Source organism: Bos indicus x Bos taurus, unplaced genomic scaffold (assembly GCF_003369695.1).
Source record: "Bos indicus x Bos taurus breed Angus x Brahman F1 hybrid unplaced genomic scaffold, Bos_hybrid_MaternalHap_v2.0 SuperScaffold_100218, whole genome shotgun sequence".
Lineage (NCBI taxonomy): Eukaryota > Metazoa > Chordata > Mammalia > Artiodactyla > Bovidae > Bos > Bos indicus x Bos taurus.
The window spans coordinates 107,714-133,311 of NW_020867078.1; the positions used below are offsets into that span (position 1 = coordinate 107,714).

General features: G+C 41.9%; 1 long non-coding RNA gene across 2 annotated transcripts in view; it reads right to left on the reverse strand.

The window, feature by feature from the left end:
* LOC113888483 overlaps window positions 1–25,598 on the reverse strand; it is a 71,072-nt gene that overhangs the window by 17,527 nt on the left and 27,947 nt on the right. Inside the window, exons 2-3 of one of the 2 annotated variants that reach the window (XR_003509991.1) lie at window positions 3,160–3,255; window positions 1,000–2,353 (exon numbers count right to left, since the gene is read on the reverse strand). This is a non-coding gene — a long non-coding RNA (uncharacterized LOC113888483). Of the gene's footprint in view, window positions 1–999; window positions 2,354–3,159; window positions 3,256–25,598 lie in introns of those variants that run through there. The other variant, XR_003509990.1, reaches the window with a different exon arrangement.

Genomic DNA, 25,598 nt, shown 5'->3' on the forward strand with positions numbered 1-25,598 from the left:
TGATATCTTTGCTTTTGAATATGCTGTCTAGGTTTCATCATAGCTTTCTTCCAAGATGATCTGATTTACTATTGTCTAATATCAAAACCTCAGATATGCAGATGACACCACCCTTATGGCAGAAAGTGAAGAAGGAACTAAAAAGCCTCTTGATGAAGGTGAAAGAGGAGAGTGAAAAAGTTGGCTTAAAGCTCAACATTCAGAAAATGAAGACCATGGCATCTGGTCCCATCGCTTCATGGGAAATAGATGGGGAAAACAGTGGAAACAGTGTCAGACTTTATTTTTGGGGGCTCCAAATCACTGCAGATGGTTACTGCAGCCATGAAATTAAAAGACGCTTACTCCTTGGAAGGAAAGTTATGACCTACCTAGATAGCATATTGAAAAGCAGAGCCATTACTTTGCCAACAAAGGTCCGTGTAGTCAAGGCTATGGTTTTTCCAGTGGTCATGTATGGATGTGAAATTTGGACTGTGAAGAAGGCTGAGCGCCGAAGAATTGATGCTTTTGAACTGTGGTGTTGGAGAAGACTCTTGAGAGTCCCTTGGACTGCAAGGAGATCCAACCAGTCCATTCTGAAGGAGATCAGCCCTGGGATTTCTTTGGAAGGACTGATGCTAAAGCTGAAACTCCAGTACTTTGGCCACCTCATGCGAAGAGTTGACTCATTGGAAAAGACTCTGATGCTGGAGGGATTGGGGGCAGGAGGAGAGAGGGGATGACAGAGGATGAGATGGCTAGATGGCATCACTGACTTGATGGACGTGAGTCTGAGTGGACTCCAGGAGTTGGTGATGGACAGGGAGGCCTGGCGTGCTGCGATCATGGGGTTGCAAAAATCGGACACGACTGAGCACCTGAACTGAACTGAACTGAATATAGCTCTTGCTGCTATGTGGAGGCATGAGTGAAAGAAGAGAAACAACTTCAGGGTGACCTAAACTAAGCTGGTGCCTGATGTCCCTTCCATTTAGACAGAAACCTGAGAGCAAAATACAAATTCTGCTCAGATAAACACAGACTCAAGGCCACTGTTTTCTGGAAACCTTCCCAAAGCTATGATTCCATAGATTGCTAGCTCTGTGACCAGTGGCTCAGTGGTTGGAATATGTATGCCATGTCCAGCCCTACGGACAAGGCCCCCTTGATCAGTAAGGCCCCCTTGATCAGTTAATGGGAAAGATGGTTACTAACAAGAACACAATACAGTGATAAAGAGATTTTAAGATGTGATAGCAGCATTCAGTCATCGAAATTTTAAAGAGCCCCACTAATCCCCAGCACTGGGTCTTTTATGCGTTCTAGTTGGTAGGGTGCTAGGTGCTAGGGAGGAGAAGAAAGAGAGAATGGGAGAGAGAGAACTCAGCTCACAAGGGAGCTTATACATTAGAGGAGGAGATCAAGACATGAACACAAACAGAAATCACACAAAATATATTGAGGTTAAGTATCCAAAGGGAGATAGAAATACAATAAATAATTGTCATTTATTTAACACTCAATGTATGTGAAGCACTGTGTTAAGTTTTACATACATTCTCCTGTAAGAGTCATAAGTCTATGGAATAGGTAATATGATCACCCATGATGCTATAATAGCAGCTAACATTTATTAAGTGCTTTATATCAGCCAGGCATTGGGTTAGATGTTTTGAAATATCTTATACAGTTTTATTTCCATTCTACAGATGAGGATAATCAGGCCCTGAAAGGATAGGTGACTTATATAAGATCACAGAACTGGGAAGGTACAGCTGTGATATTCAAACACAGGTTTGACTCTCAAGCCCACACTCTTAACATGTTCTGGAAGTTCAGAGCAGGTGGCTTCTAACTTAGTCTGGGAGGTACATGTGTATAGGGAGGAAGACTCCATGGAAGAGAGAAGTGTGAAGATGAGAAGGAAAGAAACTATACAGGGCCTGGCAACTGGCCTCACTTGGCAGAGCTGGCGGTATGTGATGGGGAGAACCTGTCTATCACTCCAGACTTGGTCTTGGGGTACCTTGGTTCTTGGTTCTCCTAAGGCCCCAGAGAGTTCAAACATCTTTAACTACCCTTCAAAGAAGGATAAGGTTTAGATTTGCAAACTCAAAACATGATGAGCAAGGAGTTGGCAGACCCTTCTTTAGTTTATGTCTTCGGTAGAAGCAGCCTTTGACATTCATAACATTGAAAACAAGATCCCAGACGGACAGGAAATCCAGGGGAGGCAAAACCCAGCAACCAACACCACATCTCAAGCCAGCAAAGAAAGTTCATCATGCATCACTGCTTACACAACAGCAAAAATTCGCCAGTGATGTAAAGCTCCATCAATATGGGATTGATGAGTTAAGTTAGGATGCATCTGCAGAAAAGAACACTGTGTTGTTCAAAAGGATGAAGTGAAACTATATATTCTGACAAAGAAAGACATTTCCAAAAGCTTATAAGGTAAAAAAGTAGGTCACACAACATTCTCTGTAGCATGATTCGATTTATATCACAGATCTGTGTTTATGAATACACAAAACCACGAACCACAGTTATCCAGAAGTTGGTCATCACAAAGAATTACAGAAGGACTTTCTAATTCATATACTTTTGAATGCTGCTGACCTTTACATGCTTATATTACTTTTATCATTGGAAAAAGTACAATAGTTTCCATTTTACAAAACAAAAGAAACCTTCTTGGATCACCTTCCATCCATCCTGACTTTTGTAACTACAACATATCTTAGGTTCAGCAGTGCATCTGAAATTATATCCTACAACTTTCCCACAAATGACTTAAGACAAGACAGCGATATATTAACCAGGTTATAACACAGGTGAAATAGACTGGCAATTGATCAAAAATTTTACACAAAACATAGGTAGCAAGCAGGAGAAAAGTCACCAGAGAAAGGCCACAGGGCTTTTCCACTTTTACTAGTAACTTAGATCAGTGATCCCCAACCTTTTTGGCACCAGGGACTGATTTCCCAGAAGACCATTCTTCCATGGACTAGGGAGTTGGGGGGCGGAATAGTTTCAGGATGAAGCACGCACATAACATTTATTGTGCACTTTATTTCTAATGTAATGGTGCTGCTGATCTGACAGGAGGCACCAGTCTGTGGCCCGGAGGCTGGGGATCCCGGACTTAGATGACACAGAAAACGTACTTACCACGTCTGAAGATGACCCAAAACTGGCGGGGATATCAAATTTGTTGAAGAACAGAACTGAGATTCAAAATGAGCTCAGAATGGCTGGAGTACAGGGCTAAAATTAAAAGAAGTAATAAGGTGAAAATTATAAGATAAAGAAAAATATTCTCAAAAATTTAAAAGTCTATTTTGTGAGGCCAGAATAAGGGAAGCATGGCTTGGCAGCAGGTCACATAAAAACAGGCAATTCAGAAAAGATCTAGCAGTTCAAGTTGACCCATAGCATAATGTAACTAAATTATGTAGCTGCTAAAAATGGAGCACATTTTAGGTTGTATTAATTAAAGTATGGTTTCTAGACCCCAGAATATAATTGTCACACTTCAGTCTCTGCTGTTCTCTCCCAGAGTCTCCTGTTCCAATCTATGCCCCACATTGCAAGAGGATCATTAACAAAGGGAAACATCTCCAGAGGATGGTCACGAACTTGACAAAGGAGCTGGAAACCATCCCATAACAAGAGTGGCTCTTGAAGGGACCAGAGACACAGGGTCTAAAAAAGAGAAACATCCCATATAGGATACCCGCATGCTTTCAAATCTCGGAAGCATTCCCATATACATACTTAACTGGGTTGCTCAGGTGACAGAACTAGGACTACTGCCACCTAGTGGTAGCAAGGAGGCAGATTTTTCAGTAAACCTGTCAAAAAAGGCTTTCTGACCTTGAGAGGGTCCTGCAGGACGTGGAGTAGCCTGGTAAGACTGTTATTTTAAGACAAGGATGGATGAACAGATACCCAGTGGCAGAATCACAGTAACCAGGGCCCTTTCAGCTTTAAAAGATTACATCTTTCTCCTATGAGATCGCCATGTCCTCCCTGGATCAATGAGCCTCTCTCTGTGGTCTACAGAGTGGTAAGGACAGCTGGACAGGAACTACTGAGGCTGTCCCCTCTTGCTTATTGTTATCCAAGACCTGGGTGGGCAAAACTCACTGCTTATCTTATATTTTCATTTGACTTATTTAGTTTTGTTTCCTATCCTCATCTAATGGGCTATAAGTATAAGCAGGGGTCCTGTATGTCCTGTTTTTGGCTAACTCTCAACCTCTGGAGTATCAGTAGCAGATGGTAGGTGCTCAGTAAATATTTAACGAAATGAGTGCTGCTGCTGCTGCTGCTGCTGCTACTAAGTCGCTTCAGTCGTGTCCGACTCTGTGTGACCCCATAGACGGCAGCCCACCAGGCTCCCCCGTCCCTGGGATTCTCCAGGTAAGAACACTGGAGTGGGTTGCCATTTCCTCCTCCAATGCATGAAAGTGAAAAGTGAAAGTGAAGTCGCTCAGTCGTGTCCAACTCTAACGACCCCATGGACTGCAGCCTACCAGGCTCCTCCGTCCATGGGATTGTCCAGGCAAGAGTACTGGAGTGGGGTGCCATTGCCTTCTCTGAACGAAATGACTAGTGCATCCCAAATTGACATCATTTTCAGAAGTTTTAATTTTCTCAATAAAAGACATTTCAGATTTAAGAACCAGATCTCACAATAATAACAAGCAGTTGTATCTTAGTAGTAGGATTCCAGGTGATTTTGTTTGTTTCTCCATTTCCCCAATTTTTTTTATGCAATCATATTGCATTACCTAGCCATCGTCATTGTAATAGCTAACATCTACTGAGTGCTTTCCTTGTGCCAGGCATGGGGATAAGCACTTTACTTGGATTAATTCATTTAAGCTCACAATAGCCTTTTCAGTTGGCACTAGTATTACTCCCATTTTAAAGACAGGAAACTGAGAAACAGGGAGGTGATATGACTTGCCCAAGGTGATGCAACTAATATCAGGCAGAATTCAAAGGCCATGTTATTACCCCCTGACATCAATGTAAGATGAAAAATGATTACGATGAGAATGACAACTAACATTTCTTTAGTCCTAATCATGTATAATATGTGTTAGTCACTCAGTCATGTCTGAGTCTTTGTGACCCCATGGACTATAGCTCTCCAGGCTCCTCTGTCCATGGGATTCTCCAGGCAAGAATAATGGAGTGGCTTGCCATTCCCTTCTCCAGGGGATCTTCTTACCCCAGGGATTGAACCGGGTCTCTCACACTGCAGGCAGATTCTTTACCATTTATTTGTATAAGGTTCTGTGCTGTTTCCAAAACATGACCTCCTTCAATGCTCAGAACAGTCCCTTAAAGTGGGAACTATTATTATGACCATTGTACAGTATCAGCCCCTTCTGTAACGTAATCAACCATGTCCACTGCCCCACCTGGACTCTATTTTGATTTCATGAGAATCATACTTTACTTGATTGTCTCTTCTGCATTCCAGCCAAGTGAAGAAGTGATTATCTGCCAGTCACTACTTGAACTCTCCACTCTATGGAGATTAGGTCTCCAACATAGATAACTGTGCTGTTGTCCCTTTCTAGAATGTCCTTCTTTCCTCTTTCACCACAATCCTACTAATTTTTTTTTCCAAACACAGCTCAAATGCAACTCCCTCCAGGAATCCTTCAGTGATCAGCCCTTTCCACCACAATCTCTCTTATTATACAGCCTGTACATTTCATTCAGCCTGGTCATCTCTGGCTTGGTAGTGCTGGCTCTCCTTCAACTCACATATGTCCCTTTTTCTCAGTTAGACTAGAGCTCACAGAGGCAGCTAGGTCTTGAGTTTCTTGGCATGCCCTGAATAAATGGTCTCTTAGCTTCCCCTTAGTAGGTGCTCAGTAATTATTTTGCTGATTTCATAATGATAATCTCACCTCACAGCTGTAAAACATTGTCTTTTCCAATAGGTCTCATACATATTGTCTCACTTTTGCTTCAAAGGAGACAGACAAGATTTTACTTTTCTCATTTTCACAGTAAAGTAAGTTGAAGGCCAGGGAGGCTAAGTAAGCTGTCTCAGGTCACACATCTCAGAATTCAGCCCAGCCCTCTGGACTCGAAGCCCCAGATTCTTTATCCTAGAACACACTGATTCTACTGGAAGGTACCGCTGGCTGGGAGTAATGCTAATAACATTCCTATAAAGACCTTATCTTGATCCTATCACTGGAGCGAAAGCAATAAAGAGTGACAAGAGGCCATATCCACGGTTGAGATTGGGAAGGCAGGTAAATTCACACACTCTGTGCCGAGAAGTGCCTGGTGCTTATCAGATGGGTGGTGATGACTGTGTTATATCCCCTGTGAGGAGGACACTTGGGACTGAACAAAACGTTGTCCTCCACAAAGGCCAGCGTGGCTCAGTCCTCAGCAGAAGTGGGGCAGTCCAGCAGGCACGGGGTGAATGAGAGAGAGCACTAAGAAGCAAGAAAGGTGGGTTCAAGATCCCGCTCTGATCCTATCTAGCTGTGTGACCACAGGGAAGGTGACCAGCCTCTCTGAGGCTGTACTTCCTTCCTCACTAGTCGATGTCCCATGACAAAGCCTCTCATAGACCCTGTGTTCCACGAACTGGTGATCCGCAAACCAAATTTGGGCCAGGAACATATTTTCTTGGGCCCAAATACTGTTTAAAATTGTTTTGATCTGGTAAGCAACACTTAAAAATCAGAAGATTTTATAGAAATATTCAGTTTCCAAGCTTTCTAGAAAAAAATAGGAAGACCTGGCAACATTAAAAAAGTGGAAGACTTTACATAAAATTTGATTTCCAGTCTTTCTAGAAAACAATATCTGGATATACGTGATTATTTTTGTACATTGTTTATTCTTTACAATATAACATGATAGGTTTTGATAAGTAGCACAGAGAAAATATAAAGCAGATAGGGAGTTCTGAAGTAGTAGGGCAGGGGAATCCAGCAAGGCCCGCAGTTAACAGAAGCTGCTCTGAGAAAGCCTCACTGCCAAAGGAAGCTATTCCCAGGACCACAATGGGCTGGAGTCCAGGTGTTTCGGCTCCCTTTAGATGGCGCGTGTAGGGAAAGGTTTAGGAGTGCTAATGCCCTTTACATACCAAGTAGGGAGTAAGAAGACACTGACCTTGGCTGATGTGAATTGAAACACAATTTTAAGCTTATTTTTTGATTTCACAAAGGCAACAAAAGAGTTTCAAGTGGTAAAATAAGTATCAAAGTCTGAGAGAAGGAGACAAGCAAATTGTATTTACAAAGCATTCGCTAATCAAGAGCAACTAAACACCGTCATTCACCCAGATGCATTTTCTGTCTAATGGGGGTCAAAGCAATTAGCCTGATACCTGTAGCAATATCCTGCCTTGCCCTTACATCTCAGGCCAGGGCCATTACAAGGTATCAGAACTCATTCTAATCAGAAAACAACCAACTCTGTCAACCCAAGCACAGCATGGCAGAGACGTGAAGAGGAGAAATGGATCCTACTCCATTCTCTTGTTGGCCATTTATTGTCTGGGCTGGGACCTGACAGGTGATTTCTCTGGATACCAGTGTTTCTAAATGGAACATAGCACCCATTAGTACACTCCAACATTTTGGGTCATGATCCACAGTAAGAAATATGTTTGTCATTCATATAGCACACATTACTAAACATATATATATATATATATATATATATATATATGTAGATAGACAATAAACATATCATGAAGCAATACAATACACCCTTATTGTGTGTATTGTGCATTATTATTTCCCGGTTCATCCCCCCCTCCTTTTTTTAATCCTGATCACTACTCACTAAATTGATATTCTTAGCCGTGGGTAATAATTGGCAGCTTGAAAAACACTGCTTCAGACTAATGGTTCCCAAATCTGGTGTCACATCAGAGTCCCTTGGAGTCCTTGTTAAATACATATACTTGTGCTCCCTTCCAAACCTACAGAATCAGAATTTCTTCAGCGTGAGACCTAAGAATCTATATTTTCTTTTACCAAGGACCAGCCATACACTGGCATTAAGACATCACAGTTCTCCTCAAGACGTAGAAGCAAATAACAGCAATCACAGTCATTACTATCAAACACCTACTTCATGCCAGTGCTGCCAGCATAAGCACTTTCCATTCATTGACTCACTTAAATCCTCAGAGCAACTCCACTTTATAGATGAGGAAACTGAGGCTCAGAGAGTCTCCACTTTATAGATGAGGAACTGAGCTCAGAGACATAGATAGAGAGGTCAAGGAAGTGGTGGGGCTATGATTCATGGGGGCTCTGTTTCCATCCTTACTGATCCCTCCACCCTCTCCCCTCTGTAGTTCCAGAGACCTTGGATCTATGCTAGATGTTCTATACCAATTCAAGTTCAAGACCATACCCCAAGGGTTCCAACCAACAAAGGCAAGAAAAGGTGTAAAACAAAACAATAAGAGCTGCACTTATATTGAATTTTGACTGTCCAAAGCATATGTGTGTCTATTTTCTCCACATTTATTCCTTTCAGGTATCCTGTGAGGCAGAAAGTGTTAGTCAAAGTGTTAGCTGCTCAGTTGTGTCTGACTCTTTGCAACCCCATGGACTGTAGCCCGCCAGGCTCCTCCATCCATGGAATTCTCCAGGTAAGAATACTGGAGTGGGTAGCCATTCCCTTCTCCAGAGGATCTTCACACCCCAGGTATCAAACCCAGGCCTCCTGCATTGCAGGCAGATTCTTTACCATCTGAGCCGCCAGGGAAGATGGCAGAAGAGGCAGAAAAAAAAATACAGAGACACAAAGAGGGGAAGTGACTTACCCAAGGTCTGACAGCAAATCAAAGAAAAGCTATCCCAGGCAGGGTCTACTACCGACTCCCCAGGCAGGGTCTACTACCAACTCCCCAGGCAGGGTCTACTACTGCTCTTGGGCTGGCTTTCTCCAGGGTTTCTAGATCCACCCCACTTCAAGTCTATCTCCCTTTAAAGTAGAAAAGGAAGAAGACCTGGTACTTTCTGCCTCCCTCTTTACAGGATTTACTATCAACTTCTGAAATGAGCACACTCTGTATACACACTGCCTGAGGGACAGGTTGCCCCAAACCGCCTACACAAGGCTGTACTGAAAACTGGCAGTATTTCTGTTTTTGCCATATAATTTGGAAACAGAAAACTCTGCACCATGCTTCAAAGAAAACTAATGGATTCAAGGATGAAAGGAAAAGGCATTATCCCTCCCACACAAGGTAAATGCCACCAGTCAAGAGTGAGGCAGTGGTTGGAAGTCACTGCCGAGCAAAATGTTGTGAGCCCACAGAAAGCCAAGGCGGTGGACTGGATCAATCTCTGTGATGGCAGAAAGGGGCTGGAGGGATGAATGACCCCCATTTAGCTTCCTTGGCTGAGACCCTTCCTCTGTTGAGAACATCCCTTCTGTTTCTGCCACAGAAAGGGGTGTTGTTCACAATGTGTATACATTTATGTGACACATGACTAGCTCTTTATCAAACACTCTTATTGATTCTAACATTTTTCTTCACCCCTTCCCCTTCACCATGCAGGTCGTTCCCTCTCTCCCCTTAACAAATCCCAAGGATCATCTAACACACACACTATTTGGTGAAAATAAAAGCAAGCCATCCTTCTCTTGGCCTCCGTCTCCCCATCTCTAAAGTCAATTATTGTTGCTTAGCAGCTAAGTCATGTTCGACTCTGTAACCCGCCAGGCTGGACTATACCCCGCCAGGCTCCTCTGTCCATGGGATTCTCCAGACAAGAATACTGGAGTGGGTTGTCATTTCCTTCTCTAGGGGATCTTCCCGACCCAGGGATCGAACCCGAGTTTCCTGTGTCTCCTGCACTGGCAGGCAGGCTCTTTACCATGCACCACCTGGGAAGCCCACATAAAGTCAATGAGTTAAACCAAATGGTCTGTTAGGTCCCTTCTCTAGTTCTAGGATGCGGATAAAGTATGTAGGTAAAGCCCTACATATAGCCCACAAATGTGACTCAGGATCTGAGCAGGGAGGGGCAAACTGATTTCAAATTGTGTTTTAAACAGTTGTCTTTTGTTAAAGGGGGTCCAAAAGGTGGGATAAAGAAAAAAAAGAAACATTTCTACCATGCCCATGATCGGGCTAACATCCTAACAACGAAGGTCACTCTCCTTTTTTCTGTCTCTTGCTTTACTTTTTGTTCTCTCTACACGTGGTTGCAAAGCCTGCCTAGTCAGTTGCCTCTTCCCTGTGTGTCAGTTTCACATCCCAGGTGAAGGTGCAGGAAGCAATCTGGCCCTGTAATAGCCGAGGTTACAGCCACGCAGAGCTTCAAGTTAATGCCAGTCTCACCTCCACAGAAGCACTCCACTTGATGTCAGAAAAATTGGAAGAGGTGTTAAATTTGCTTTGTGATTGCAACTCCTTTTTAGTTGGGGGAGGCTGGCTTAGGATTTGATGGTTTTATAGATTTCAATATCAAGAAAGTAGAAAAGATCTCAGCTTTTTAATTTACATTGTCAATCACCAAAGTGGCTCCTTCCCCAAGGGGATGCTAACTAGATCAGCACTTGCTGCGGTTTTGCCAACACAGCATGGGCACCTCTCCCACCTGCTTCCTGGGGCTGGGTTCAAGATGATGAGATTGCATAAGGGAAACAGTTCCAGGGCATTTAAAAAAAAAAAACAGAGGAAATAAAAATACTCTCACCCTTCCACAGTACAGCAGATGCACTTCAGTCAAACCGCCACCATTTGAATCAAGTTACAGAGTCTCCTGGGTCTCAGGTTGCTCATCGTCAAATGGGAATAATATTAATAATACCTCCAAAGGTTATTGTGGAGAGTAAATGGGTAAAGTGCCTAAAGCAATGCCCCACCACATGCTAATGCCTCAATAACTGCAGTTATGCTGACTATTATAATTTCTCTTGGCCAAACCAGTCTCTAACCAGCATTTTCTGGTCATCTCATTTCACCTGAGTGAAAGTCACTCAGTTGTGTCTGACTATTTGCGACCCCATGGAATAGCCCATGGAATTCTCCAGGATAGAATACTGGAGTGGGTAGCTGTTCCTTTCTCCAAGGGATCTTCCAACCCAGGTCCCCCACATTGCATGCAGATTCTTTACCAACTGATCCACCAGGGAAGCCCTCTCATTTCACCAGAGGATCTAAAAGCACACTAGCGATGAGGTTGAGCTGAAGTGCATCTTGGAGCCATTTGGGTGGGTTGAAGCTGCCCATTTTCCAGTTGCTGCCCTGCTGTTTATTCACTCAGCAAATATTTATTGACCACCTATTACACGGCAGGCACTGTACTAGGTGATGAGATACTAGTGAACAAGATAAAGTCCTTGCTTCATAGTGTAAACACTCTAGAAGGGTCGGAGGGGGTGCACGGTATGCAGACAAGAAATACAATGAATGAGACAGGGATGAGCTCTCATGATCCGGAGATCTAAAGCCAGTAAGGCTGGGGTGGGGGTTGGGGCATGGGAAAAGGGTGGTGTGAGATGAGACTGCAGAGGAAGGCAGGGGCCAGATCAGTAGAGCCTTTCAGGCCAGGTGAGGAGTTTTATCTTCATCCTAAGAACACTGGGAAATAAATGGAAGATTTCAAGCAAAGGGTCAATACACTATGTGTGGCTGAGAGGAAGAGGAACATTGTAGGTGAAAAATTATAAGTCGTGCTTTGAACAGTGCATCGACTCTGGCTGCCCAGGTAAGCAGCTGATCTGTCAGTTTCTGTATCTTAAGTTCCTTCCCACTGAGGATCTCAAAGCATGAGGGGCCTCTGGAAAATTGGTAATCCCTGTTCCTTATCTTTGGCTCAGCAGGTTTCTTTTTGTGCCTCCTTTGGCCGAAGATGAAATAATGATTTCAGTTTGTTCCTACCAGTTTTCCAAGATTCTTCATTTATTTACAGGATCCTGATACTTCTCAATCTCTCTCACATACATGCACATGCTCACGTGCGTGCTCACACACACACACACACACACACACATTTATCATTTCCCAATGTTGCTTTTTATCTGATCACTCTTTGTCATGACCTGAAAACCTTCCACTTTGGGGCATACACCTTCATTCAAGGACAAGGATTCTCCATCTGCTGCCACCAAGAAATCGCCCAGAGTTTCACAGCTTCACCCTAACCCTCTCCCTGTGACAGGAGAAAGGTATGTGGAGCAGAGCCAAGTGAGCTGAGAAAATGAGTCTAGCACTGAGAAATTAAAGAAAGTAATGTTGACTGGGGCAGGGGGATTAATCAGGAAATCTTAAGGTCACTGTGATCTCTTTGATTGCATTAACATCCAGTAGCAGAAGACTACAGATTGATCAGTGTTACAGCAGCAGGGAGGGGGAATGAACCTGGAAGTCTAATACCCAGAGCTCCATCTTCCTAATGCCCACTAGCCTTCAAGCCAGTGGCTCAGCTGATAAAGAATCCACCTGCCAGTGCAGGAGACTCAGGAGATTCGAGTTTGCTCCCTGGGTTGGGAAGATCCCCTGGAGAAGGAAATGGCAACCCACTCCAACATTCTTGTCTGGGAAATCCCATGGACAGAGGAGCCTGGCGAGCTACAGTCCATGGGGTCACAAAGCCAGACATCTTCCATAGGGAGAATTAATGCCAGTAGATGAAGCCAGATCTCTTCATTTCTGAGCCAGTCACACTCCCTTAGAACCCACTTCCTCCCTAGAAGTGTATCAGGTCATCTATGCTCCATGCTAAATCATTTCAGTCATGTCTGACTCTTTGCGACCCCATGGACTCCTCTGGCTCCATGGAGCTCACCAGGCTCTTCTGTCCGTAGGGAAGAATGTTCTCCAGGCAAGAATACTGGAGTGGGTTGCCATGCCCTCCTCCAGGGGATCTTCCCAACCCAGGGATCGAACCCACATCTTTTACAAGTCCTGCACTGACAGGTGGGCTCTTTACCAGTAGGCACCAGATAGCTTTCATTAAATTGCCCCCTTGCACACTGCGCCCATTCTTCACATTCGATCAGACTATCCTTTTCCTCCAAATAGCCCTTTCTCCAGATGGCTTAGGGAAGACTCTTGAAGAACTAATCACTCATCGTGAGCCAAGTACTGGGTTGGCCAAAAGGTTCGTTTGTGCTTTTCCATAACATCTTTATGGATAAGTCTTCGGGGCCTGCCCTTGCTCCATCAGCTCGGACACTTACTTCCTAGAGTCTCTTGCACCTTTTTCTTAATTTGTCCATATTTCCAGAAGAGAAAAGCAGTCTGCCTTCTGCAGTGACAGGTTGTAGACCTGGCTCCCATAAGCAGAAGACACCAGGCTGGTTTACCTTTGCCTCTTTCTAGTCAGCAAACCACAGCAACCTGAACTGATCTGTACAGGCCTTTGAGGAGAAGGGTTACTTAATGAGGACAAGCACAGGAAAGGAAATATCAATCAATAACAATTGTAGGTCTGGTTTCTCCAGCTCCAACCATGTGCCAAGCACAGGGCTAAGAGCTCTAAACAGATTAACTCTCATAGGAAGGCAGGTGTGGTGCAGATCACTGTTTCATAGTTGCAAAAAATGAGGCTCAGAGACATGAAGGAACTTGTTTGAGGGCCCACAGCTAGCAGTGAGCAAAGCTGGGGTTTTAAACCCATACCTGTCTGATATCAGAGCAAGTACTCATAATCAGTTGAGTGTGCCATGCTAGACGTGGGAACACCCTTCTGTTTTCAGCCTTTCTTCCCTTCACATGAGATGTATCCAGAATCATTGTGATGACTCCCACATCTCTGGCTCCAGCCTTGACCTATTTGGTGTCAGTCTTAACTAACTCCTTTCTACTGGATAGTTCCTTTCCACTCATGTCGCCTAGTTACTCAAACTTAACATGCCAAGAGGTTATTTTTTCACCAACCAGCTCTCCATCTCAATTTGCCTCTTTCTGTCAGTTAATCCCCATTCCCAAGCTCCTACCTTCAGGATTCTCTCCAACTACTCTCTCTGACCTCATGTGTTCAGGCACCAAATTGTGGTGATTTCCTATCTACACTGTCTCTTGAGTCTACCCCTTCTTCCATTTCAAATGCTTGTTACACATGTGTGCATGCTCAGTCATGTCCAGCTCTTTGCAACTCCCATGGACTGTAAGCTGCCAGGCTCCTCTGTCCATCGGATCCTCCAGCAAGAATACTGGAGTGGGTTGCCATTCGCTTCTCCAGGGGATCTTCCTGACCCAGGGATCAAACCCATATCTCCTGTGTCTCTGGCAGTGGCAGATGGATTCTCTACCACTGAGCCACCTGGGAAACCTCCTGTTGATTGAATTAAACACACACACAGACACACAATTTATAATCTCATAGTTCCCATGCGTGAGTCTGAAGTCCAGGCATGGTACACCTGGATCTTCTGCTCAGGGTCTCTCTGGGCTGAAAAGGTGTCAGCCAGGGTTGTGATTCTCATCTCAAGTTCTACTAATACAAAGTGTAGAAGCGTAGTATAAAGAATTTTCATATACTTTTCACTCAGATTCCTCAAATGTTAACATTTTCTAACATTTGCTTCATTCTTTTCTCTTTTAATGGATATTTATACTCACATACACAATTATTTTTTTCCAAACCATTTGAGAGTAAGTTGCAGGCATCATGCCCCTTTATCCTTAAGTAATTCAGTGTTTATTTTCTAAACAAAAGAAGGGTAATTCTCTTATGTAGCCACTGTAAAATTATTAAAATCAGGAAATTAATATTGATATAACATTATCATGTAATCAAAAACCTTCTTTCAAATTTCATCAATTATGCCAATATCATCCTTTAAAACAAACAAAAAAAATAAAGCCAAAATTTTTCTGCTATAGGACTCAATTTATAATATAAATTTATACATCAGATCAGTTCAGTTCAGTTGCTCAGTTGTGTCCGACTCTTTGTGACCAAATGAACCACAGCATGCCAGGCCTCCCTGTCCATCACCAACTCCCAGAGTCCACACAAAACCATGTCCATTGAGTCGGTGATGCCATCCAGCCATCTCATCCTCTGTCGTCCCCTTCTCCTCCCGCCTTCAATCTTTCCCAGCATCAGGGTCTTTTCAAATGAGTTAGCTCTTCCCATCAGGTGGGCAAAGGATTGAAGTTTCAGCTTCAACATCAGTCCTTCCAACGAATACCCAGGACTGATCTCCTTTAGGATGGACTAGGTTGGATCACCTTGCAGTCCAAGGACTCTCAAGAGTCTTCTCCAACACCACAGTTCAAAAGCATCAATTCTTTGGTGCTCAGCTTTCTTTATAGTCCAACCCTCACATCCATACCCGGCCATTGGAAAAACCGTAGCCTTGACTAGATGGACTTTTGTTGACAAGGTAATGTCTCTGCTTTTTAGTATGCTGTCTAGGTTGGTCATAACTTTCCTTCCAAGGAGCAAGTGTCATTTAATTTCATGGTTGCAATCACCATCTGCAGTGATTCTAGAGCCCAGAAAAATAAAGTCTGACACTGTTTCCACTATTTCCCCATCTATTTGCCATGAAGTGATGGGACTGGATGCCATGATCTCAGTTTTCTGAATGTTGAGTTTTAAGCCAACTTTTTCACTCTCCTCTTTCACTTTCATCAAGAGGCTCTTTAGTTCCTCTTCAATTTCTGCCATAAGGGTGGTGTCATCTGCATATCTGAGGTTATTGATATTTCTCCCAGCAATCTTGATTCCAGCTTGTGCTTCATCCACCCCAGCGTTTCTCATGATGAACTCTGCATATAAGTTAAATAAGCAGGGTGACAATATACAGCCTTGACATACTCCTTTTCCTATTTGGAACCAGTCTGTTGTTCCATATCCAGTTCTAACTGTTGCTTCCTGACCTGCATATAGGTTGTTCAAGAGGCAGGTCAGGTGGTCTGGTATTCCCATCTCTTGAAGAATTTTCCACAGTTTATTGTGATCCACACAGTCAAAGGCTTTGGCATAGTCAATAAAGCAGAAATAGATGTTTTTCTGGAACTCTCTTGCTTTTTTGATGATCCAGTGGATGTTGGTAATTTGATCTCTGGTTCCTTTACTTTTTCTAAAACCAGCTTGAACATCTGGAAGTTCACGGTTCATGTATTGCTGAAGCCTGGCTTGGAGAATTTTGAGCATCACTTTACTAGCGTGTGAGATGAGTGCAATTGTGCGGTAGTTTCAGCATTCTTTGGTGTTGCCTTTCTTTGGGATTGGAATGAAAACTGACCTTTTCCAGTCCTGTGGCCACTGCTGAGTTTTCCAAATTTGCTGGCATATTGATGCACCACTTTCACAGCCTCATCTTTCGGGATTTGAAATAGCTCAACTGGAATTCCATCACCTCCACTAGCTTTGTTCATAGTGATGCTTTCTAAGGCCCACTTGTCTTCACCTTCCAGGATGTCTGGCTCTAGGTGACTGATCACACCATTGCGATTATCTTGTTTGTGAAGCTCTTTTTTGTACAGTTCTCCTGTGTATTCCTGCCATCTCTTCTTAATATCTTCTGCTTCTGTTAGGTCCATACCATTTCTGTCCTTTATTGAGCCCATCTTTGCATGAAATGTTCCCTTGGTATCTCTAATTTTCTTGAAGAGATCTCTAGTCTTTCCCATTCTGTTGTTTTCCTCTATTTCTTTGCATTGTTCCCCGAGGAAGGCTTTCTTATCTCTCCTTGCTATTCTTTGGAACTCTGCATTCAGAGGCTTATCTCTTTCCTTTTCTCCTTTCCTTTTCCCTTCTCTTCTTTTCACAGCTATTTGTAAGGCCTCCTCAGACAGCCATTTTGCTTTTTTGCATTTCTTTTCCATGGGGATGGTCTTGATCCCTGTCTCCTGTACAATGTCAGGAACCTCCGTCCATAGTTCATCAGGCACTCTGTCTATCAGATCTAGTCCCTTAAATCTATTTCTCACTTCTACTATATAGTCATAAGGAATTTGATTTAGGTCATACCTGAATGGTCTAGTGGTTTTCTCCACTTTCTTCAATTTCAGTCTGAATTTGGCAATAAGGTGTTCCTCATCTGAGCCACAGTCTGTTCCCGGTCTGACTGTATAAAGCAGATCACATTTATTCAAATCAGATTGATTATATTCTTTGTAGCCAAAGATGGAGAAGCTGTATACAGTCAGATAAAACAAGACTTGGAGCTGACTATGGCTCAGGTCATGAATTCCTTATTGCCAAATTCAGACTTAAGTAAAGAAAATGGGGAAAACCACTAGACCATTTAGGTATGACCTAAATCAAATCCCTTACAATTATACAGTGGAAGTGACAAATACAGTCAAGGGATTAGATCTGATACACAGAGTGCCTGAAGAACTATGGATGGAGGTTCATGACATTGTACAGGAGGCCATGAACACGATCATCCCCAAGAAAAAGAAATGCAAAAAGGCAAAATGGTTGTCTGATGAGGCGTTACAAATAGCTAAGAAAAGAAGAGAAGCCAAAGGCAAAGGAGAAAGGGAAAGATATACCCATTTAAATGCAGAGTTCCAAAGAATAGCAAGGAAAGATAAGAAAGACTTCCTCAGTGATCAATGCAAAGAAATGGAGGAAAACATAGAATGGGAAAGACTAGAGATCTCATCAAGAAAATTAGAGATACCAAGGGAACATTCCATCCAAAGATGGGCTCAATAAAGGACAGAAATGGCAGGGACCTAACAGAAGCAGAAGGTATTAAGAAGAGGTGGCAAGAATACACAGAAGAACCATACAAAAAAGATCTTCATGACCCAGATAACCACGATGGTGTGACCACTCACCTAGAGCCTGACTTCATGGAATGTGAAGTCAAATGGGCCTTTGAAGGCATCACTATGAAGAAAGCTAGTGGCTGTGATGGAATTCCAGTTGAGCTAGTTCAAATGCTAAAATATGATGCTGTGAAAATGCTGCACTCAATATGCCAGCAAATTTGGATGTGAGAGTTGGACTACAAAGAAAGCTGAATGCTAAAAAATTGATGCTTTTGAACTGTTGAGAAGACTCTTGAGAGTCTCTTGGACTGCAAGGAGATCAAATCAGTCAATCCTAAAGGAAATCAGTCCTGAACATTCATTGGAAGGACTGATGCTGAAGTTCAAGTTCCAATCCTTTGGCCACCTGATGCGAAGAACTGACTCATTAGAAAAGACCCTGATGCTGGGAAGGATTGAAGGTGGGAGGAGAAGAGGACAACAGAGGATGAGATGGTTGGATGGCATCACCAATTCAATGGTGAACTTGGACAAACTCTGGGAGTTGGTGATGGACCGGGAAGCCTGGTGTGCTGCAGTCCATGGGGTCGCAAAGAGTCGGACACAAGTGGGCAACTGAACTGAACTGATCTGATAGGACTCAAACAGGGAGGAATACTTCAATTTAGGCATCATATCTCTTTAGTATCCTTTAACTGGAAATAGTTCCTCAGTCTTTCTTGTCATTCATGACCATGACATATATGAAGAACACACTGGACTCTGATATTCATACATTTTACCTCACAGTGGACAGAGGAGTAGAATATTCCAAAACTTCCTAACTAAAGAATCATAGAATATAGAAGAAATCTGAAAATGAACTACTTGTTTATCTAGGTCCCAGGCTATTTTCATACACACCTCGCAACTGTGGCCATATCATTTACCCAACATTTTTCTTTAAATGAATTCACTTTTAAACTGTATTTCTGTGGTAGACAAAATTCTAAATATGATCCCTAATGATCCTTCTCTTATATAATCCCCTATCCTGAGTGTGGGTGGAGCTATCAATTTGATGAGAAATTACTCCAGTGATTATACTCCATTATATGGGCTTCCCTGGTGACTCAGATGGTAAAGAATCCGCCTGCAGTTCGGAAGACCTGGATTCAATTCTTGGGTTGGGAAGATCCCCTGGAGGAGGGCATGGAAACCCACTCCAGTATTCTTCCCTGGAGAAGCCCCATGGACAGAGGAGCCTAGTGGCTGCAGTCCATGGGGTTGCAAAGAGTCAGACAAGGTTGAGCAACTAAGCATACATGTGGCAAAATGGAGATTATCTGGATGAGCCTAATCTAACCACATGAAGCTTTTAATAGCAGAGAGTTCTCTCTGGCAAGTAAGCAGAAGAGGAAGTCAGAGATATTTGAAGTATGCGAAAGATTTGACAGGCCAGGGTGCCAGGTCACTGGCTTTGAAGATGGAGGGGGCCATGTTAGAAGGAACTGCTGGTGGCATCTAGGAGCACAGGGTGACACCTGGCTGACAACCAGCCAAGAAATGGGGACTTCAAACATATACCCCCACGGAACTGAATTCTGAAAAATATCTGGATGAGCTTGGAAGCAGATTAATCCACAGGACTTCTAGGTAACAGCCCAGCCCAGCTTACATCTTGAACAGAAAACCCTGTCAAGTCTACCAGAACTTCTGACCTACAGAATGGAATGAAGATGAAAATACAACAAGCTACACTGAAAATCCAAAGTATCAACAGGCTACGCAAGAAAAATGGTATGACCATGAAAATTGATGCAAGAGAGTATTTGACAAAATCCAACACCCATCCATGATTAAAAAAAAAAAAAAAACTCTCAGAAAGCCAAGAATAGAGGGGAACTTCCTTGACTTGATAAAGAACATCTACAAGAAAAATTAAAAAAATAAATAAATAATAAACAGGTGAGACTGCCACAACTAGCAAACTGAATCAAGAAATATCTAAAAAGGATTATATACCATGACCAATTGAGATTTATTCCAGGAGTGCAGAGGTGGCTTAACATCCAAAAACTAATTAATGTAATTTAATAGAATTATACTTCAATAAAGGACAAAAAACCACGTTTATCTCAATAGATACAGAAAATGCACTTGGCAAAATGCAGCATCTCTTCATCATAAAACGCTCAACGAACTACAAATACAAAGGAATGTCCTCAATCTAGTAAGCAGCATCTATGAAAAACCCACAGCTAATACCATACTTAATGGTGAAACAGTAAAAGCTTTCCCCCTGAGATTAGGAAAAATTCAAGGATGTCAACCACTGCCATCTCCATTCAACATTTTATTGGAGGTTCTATTTGGAACAATTAGGCAAGAAAATAAAAGGCCTCCTGAATGGAAAGGAAATAATCACAGATGACATGATCCATATCGAGAAAATCCTAAGGAATCCATGGAAACCAAATTAAAACTAGTAAGTTTATTTGTTCAATATTATATAACAATCTAAATGGGAAAAGAATTTGAAAAAAATAGATACATGTATATGTATAACTGAATCACTTTGCTGTACACCTGAAGCTATCACAACATTGTTAATCAACTGTATTCCAATATGAAATAAAACGTTAAAAAAAGCAAGGTTGCAAGATACAAAATACAAACATTTTCATTTCCACATAGGAGCAATAGGCAAGCTAAAATTAAAATTAATAATTTAGCTTCATTTACAATAGCATCAAAGATAATAAAATACTTAGGACTGAATTTAGAGAAATAAATATAAAACTTATCATCTGTACCATACTAAACATGGTTGAAGGAAATTAAAGAAGACCTAAAAGAATGGGACCTAACCCTAAATTTATGGAAACACATCCCATGTTCATGGATTGGAAGATACACACACATACACACACACACACACACACACACACACACACACACACATATGTACATATATACTTATAGAACAATAGAATAGAGTTTAGAGTCCAAAAATAAATTCTCACATTTATGACCAATTGATTTTTGACATGCATACCATGAAATTTCAATGGGCAAAAATTTCCTCAATAAATGGTGCTGGGACAACTGTATATCCATGTGCAAAAGAATGAAGTTGGCCTCTTCATTTCATATGAAAAAATTAACTCAAAGGGATCAAAGGTGACCCAGGGAATGAACTTAGATCTCCCACATTGCAGGCAGACTCTTTACTGACTGAGCCACCAGGGAAGGCCTAATGTAAGAACTAAAACTATAAAACTCTAGCCTTGAATCAGGCAATGGTTTCTTAGATATAACACTAAAAGCACAAGCAACTGGACATCATTAAAATTAAAAGAATACAATAAAGATAGTGAAAAGGCAATTCACAGAATGGGAGAAAATATTTGCAAATCATATATCTCATAAGAGACTTCTCTAAAATATTTAAAGAACTGTTACACCATAATAAAAAACAACCATGACAGTCAAGAAGTTGAAACAACACAAATGTCCATCAACTAATGAATGAATAAACAAAATGTGATATGTGTAAACAGCGACATATTATTCAGCAATACTGGAGAGGGAAATGTCAGCCCACTTCAGTATTCTTGCCTGGAGAATCCCATGGATAGAGGAGCCTGGTGGGCTATAGTCCATAGGGTAGCAAAGAGTCGGACATGACTGAAGTGACTTAGCACTCTCGCACACCGCATTCATAGTTTGGGAAACTCCAAATAGTGACAGTGTCAATTCTCTCAAAATTGATGCACACATGTAGTGTAATTCTTATCAAAATCCCATCAAGATTTTAGTGGATTTAGGCAATATTCAATAATACATTTGGAAATACAAAAGACAAAATAGGTAAATAATTTTGAAAAAGAATAATAAAGCAAGGGTAGTTGCTTCACCCAATATTAAGGCTTAATATATAATTTCAGTAATTAAGAGAGCACCATTATTGGCAGAGAATAGACACAGATATCAATGGAACAGAATAGAAAACCCAGAAATAGACCCACACAAATATGCCCAACTGATTTTTGACAAAGATGCAAAAACAATTCAGTGGAAAAAAGATAGCCTTGTCAACAAATGATAATGGAGTAATTTGACATCCATAAGCTAAAAAAAAGAAAAGAAAAGAAAACTTGACCTACACTTCACATCTTATACAAAACTTGACTCAAAATAGATCATAGATTCTGTACAGTTTTTACAAACTATGTAGAGTTTACAGAAGATATTTTTTCATTTCTGTGAAGAAGTTTATTTTTTAATGCAGAATATTTTTTATAGAAGACTTCTGATAGAAAAATAGGAGAAAATCTCAGGGACCCAAGGCCTGGTGAGGAGTTCTTAGGCATGACACCAGAAGTATAATCCTTAAAAGAAAATCAATAAATTGGACCCCATACAAATTAAAACTTTGCTCTGTGAAAGACTTAGTTAAAAGAGTGAAAAGATAAATCAAATACTGAGAGAAAATATTGTCAAACCATGTATCTGACAAAAGACCAGTATCTAAAATATATAAAGAATTCTCAATACTTCAACAGCAAAAAACACAGAACTATATTAGAAAGCGGGCATAAGACAGTAAAAGGCATTTCACTGAGGAGGATGTTTAGATAGCAAATAAGCACATGAAAAAGTTGTTCAACATTTTTAGCCACGATGAAAAATGCAAATTTAAAAGATACCACTACACACCTGAGACTGGTGGACTAAACATTAGTGGAAACATCAAATGTCGGCAAGGATGCAGAGAAACTGGATTACTCATTATTACTCATGAGAATGTAAAATGGTACAGTCACTCTGGAAAACAGTTGGGCAGATTCTTAAATTGTAAAACTAAACATGCATCTACCTCTGTTGTTTGATCACTAAGTCGCATCTGACTCTTTGTGACCCCGTGGACTGTAGACCACCAGGCAGGCTCCTCTGTCCATGGGATTTCCCAGGTGTGAATACTGGAGTGGATTGCCATTCCCTTCCCCAAGGGATCTTCCAGACCCAGGGACCAAACCCACATCTCTTGCGTCTACTGCATGTGTCTACTGCATTGGCAGGTAGATTCTTTACCACTAGCACCACCTGACCCAGCAATTACCCTCCTGGACCTTAATCCAAGAGATGAAAACTCCTGTCTACATAAAAACATGTACACAATTGTTCATAGCAGTTTTATTTATAATAGCCAGAAACTGAAAACAGCAACAATGTCCTTCAACAGAATGATTAAACAAACTCTGATCTATCCATATCGTGAAATACTAGTCTGCATTAAAAAGGAATGAATTATTAATATATGCAACAACTTGGATGGGTCTCTGGGGCATCAAGCCAAGTAAAAAAGTCAATCTCAAACGGTTACATATTATTGCAGTTATATAACATATTTGAAATGACAAAACTACAGAGATGGAGAATAGATTAGTAGTTGCCAAGGGTTAGCGATGGTGGGGAGAGAAAAGTGGGTATAACTAATTAGAGGTAGCAGGAGGACGATCTTTGCTGTAATGAACTAATTTTGTACCTTAACTGTGGTGCTGGATCCATAAAACCATACAGGAGATAAATTGACCTAGAACTATATATACACACACATTGTGTCAAAGTTCATTTCCTGGCTTAATAGTGTACAATGGTTATGTAAGATATAACCCTGCGGCCACAAGGAAACTAAGTGGAAACTAAGTGGAGGGCACACAGGACCCCTCTGTACCATCTTTACAACTTCCTGTAAATCTATAATTATTTAAAAAGTAAAAGTCTAGGGACTTCCTTGGTGGTCCAGTGTTTGAGACTTTTGAGACGCTGCACTTCAACTGCAAGGGGCATGGGTTTGATCCCTGGCTGGGGAATGAGGATCCAGCATGCTTCACAGTGCGGCCAAAAATAATAAAAATAATTTTTCAAAAAAGTCTAAAAAATTGTGGGCTGTATGTGCATTTTGTTTCAACTTTTAAAAAAGGTTGAGAGATTTTGTATAAACTTCTGGATTTCTATTTTCTCTTGAAAATTCAGTCCTAAGACATGGAAACCCTGGCCCACATTGCCAGGCTTTTTTTATGTGGGAATTGCTCTCTCTAGCCATCAGAGTCCTCACCGAGGTCCTGGTAGTCGTTTATGCTATGGCCTGGCCCTCCCAAAGGCATTTGAGCTTGTGGCCTCTGGTCATGCCTTCGTCCCCAACCCTCTGCCTGCCTGAACTTTCACCCATTTCTAACAAGGCCATGCCCCAAATAGGAACTCTGCATGAGAAGCCTCCAGTTCAAGAAAGATACCTCTAGTCCTCACCTTTCTGTTATCAGTTCTGAGCACTCTCACTCATAATTCTTAATTTATTTGCTTTGGCCCCACTCGCTCAGCCCTGTTCAGGTTCTTGCCAAATACGGCAAACCTTTAGGATGTTAACTGTACTGCTGGTTTCCTGAACCACAGTCAGGGACACAGGGTGTTTTAAGGTCAGGGCTCTCCTTCCTACCTACCTGACTGGGCAGGAAGATTATACACTCTTGAAGTGAGAGTTGAGCATATGTCTGAAAGCTCTCTGAGGCCCTGTTGAGTGGTTTAGCACTCCCTTGCACACAAGGAATGCTCTTTGGCAGGACATAAAGGGCTTCCCCAGTGGCTTCACAAAAAAGAATCCACGTGCAATGCAGGAGACGTGGGAAACATGGGTTCAATTGCTGGGTCGGGAAGATCCCCTGAAGTAGGAAAAGGCAACCCACTTCAGTATTCTTGCCTGGAGAATCCCATGGACAGAGGAGTCTGATAGGTTCACAAATAATCAGATATGATTCAGTGACTGAGCATGTATGCAAAGGACATTTGAAAGCATTGCTCTCGAAGACGGGGGGCAGAATCCATCCCTGACACAGACTATAAGACATATCCTGCCCCTAGTTTTTTCTCTTCCTTAAAAGTTGTTTAAATTAAAATAATCACACATACGCATGTGGAATTCTGGTGACATTATAGGGAAAAATTAAAGAAGCAAAATAATCTGCAACCTCACTACGTACAGATAATTACTATTAACATATTGATGAATTTCCTTCGGTCTTTTTTCTGTGTTTACTGAGACACTCCAAAAGAGCGTCACACTCAATATATTTTGTAGCCTGCCTTTCTCAATCAGACACTATGAGCATATTTCTTTGTCAAAAATTCTTACAAAACATTTACATTTGAATGGGGCTGTTGGTACTATTTTCCCTTCTCATTTTTCTAAGACAGGGGTCTCACTCCCTCTCTCTCACCCACTCCTTCTCTACCTCCTTTTTCCCTTCCCTCTCTCTTTCCTACTCTCACTTTCTTTGGCATAGTAAGTGAATCAAATTTATAAGGATAAAGGTTTGGTTGGGGGAGCAGTGGGCCTATGGAAGGTGTAGATTGAAGAGGAGGCGGTTTGGTGAGTAGAGGTGAAAAGCTGCTCTGGACATCAAAACTGGTCTACTAAGTCAAGTAGCAAGATGAATTGACCCCTCTCTTCGTGTGTGAGTGAACAGAGCTGGAGCCCTGGGGCCAACAAAGACTACCGTTCTTTCCATTATGGAGACTCCAGTTGTGGAAATCCATTTTTCATATAAGAAAAATATATTCCTTTTCTAGGTGACACATATTTAGTCATTCATTGGCTACATCAGCTGAATGAATCATAACCGCCCCTTCTACAAGACATTTACATGTGCCGGGCACTGTGCTCATCACTCTCCATGAGTCTGTGCAGTGGAGGAAAGCGTAGTACTTAAGAGGCAGCCTCTGGAACAGGCTGCCCCAGTTTGATTCTCAGCTCTGCCGCTTACTACCTGTGTGACCTTGGGCAAGTTAACCCTTTTTGATCCTTGGGTTTTGCATCTATAAAACAGCGATAATCAGAGTACCTATTTCACAGGGTTAT